Raw genomic sequence first — 1521 nt, 5'->3', positions numbered from 1 at the left:
GATTCCAAGAGACCACCGTCAAAGTACTTAGTTTGAGATTACCTAAAAGTCTCATCCAGACACAAGCACAGGTCTACGAGGAATACACTCAAATGTTTACCAATCCTATTGAATGCGCATGACAAGCATAAGGGTGAATTCTCGCATAGTTCGGGTCATTTGAATCTAAATTATGAAAAAAATCTGGGTCATTTTTTTCTAAATAGTTAGCTCAGCTTACAGTCCGTATAAAGTTTCAAAGACAACTTTCCCTCAATATTAAATACATTTATTGACAAAAACATGTCCTCTTTTATAAATAACACAGGGAAAATAATCTAATGCAAGCGTTAGCTGAGAAAATTGGTTCATTGCTTTCTTGAGGGACGCATCTCTGTGCGAACAGACACCTGAGGCCGAAGTCATCGTGTATCCGACTGACACTGGACAATTGGAGGTCGTTACGGGACCCCAAAGAAATTCATACATAATGCATTACATACATAGGTCTGTGATGAAAAGATATCGACATAAATCAATAATTCTAAATGGTACTAACCGTTTTTAAGCCAACTGCATTATAAATAGGGTGCGAATCGGACAAAAAAATTTCGACAATAAAGTGACATACTTTTGCACTCGTCACTAAGGAATTCCCTTTCTATAATAAGCGATCACGTGATAAATTACGGTCTAAGTCTAAGTCTAAGTCCAAAATTATGATTTGTTGAAAGTCTCTATTAACATTAATTTAACCCCAAAAAAAGCTTTTAAAAAAATAATGATTGCACTTATATAGCGATTATCTTCGATCAACAGCAAGATTCCTGTACAGTGTTCTTTATTTAGTCCCTGATGATAGAATAGAGTACATAATAAAACACTTGGACCAAGATACGTTACATCTTGGGTGTAGGTTAGTGTATGGCCATTTGGATGAGGACAGTGTTGCTTTACACTTAATTAGAGACCTTTTGAACTCCACTGCCGATGGGACCTGTGAAATGTGTTTAAATGTCCTTCCTGAGGGCAAATAATGAGAAGAAGAAGTAGAAGAAGAGGAAGAAGAAGAAGAATAAGTAGAGGAGTTACTAATGACAATGATGATGATGATGATGATGATGAAGATGATGATGATACTAATAATAATAATAATAATAATAATAATAATAATAATAATAATAATAATAATAATAATAATAATAATAATAATAATAATAATAATGATAATGATAATGATAATATAATAATAATAATCTCTCTCTCTATCTTCCTTCTCTCTCTCTCTCTCTCTCTCTCTCTCTCTCCCTCTATCTATCTATCTATCTATCTATCTCTGTGTGTGTGTGTGTGTGTGTGTGTGTGTGTGTGTGTTTTCTCACTCACTCCTTCACACAAACAAACAAAAAATGTTCCTCTCACCCAATTTTCGTACCTTTTTATTCACTATAATTACGTATAATAATATACACACCACTTTTCATCCATCGACACTGTCCTTGACCTCCGTCTTATTAGCACATCGAGAAAGTCTCGTGGTAG

The sequence above is a fragment of the Berghia stephanieae genome, chromosome 1 (assembly GCF_034508935.2).
Source record: "Berghia stephanieae isolate SIO BIC M18660-M18661 chromosome 1, UCSD_Bste_1.3, whole genome shotgun sequence".
Classification (NCBI taxonomy): Eukaryota; Metazoa; Mollusca; class Gastropoda; order Nudibranchia; family Aeolidiidae; genus Berghia; species Berghia stephanieae.
The sequence above is the reverse complement of the archived record's forward strand: the minus strand, read 5'-3'. Positions refer to the sequence as shown.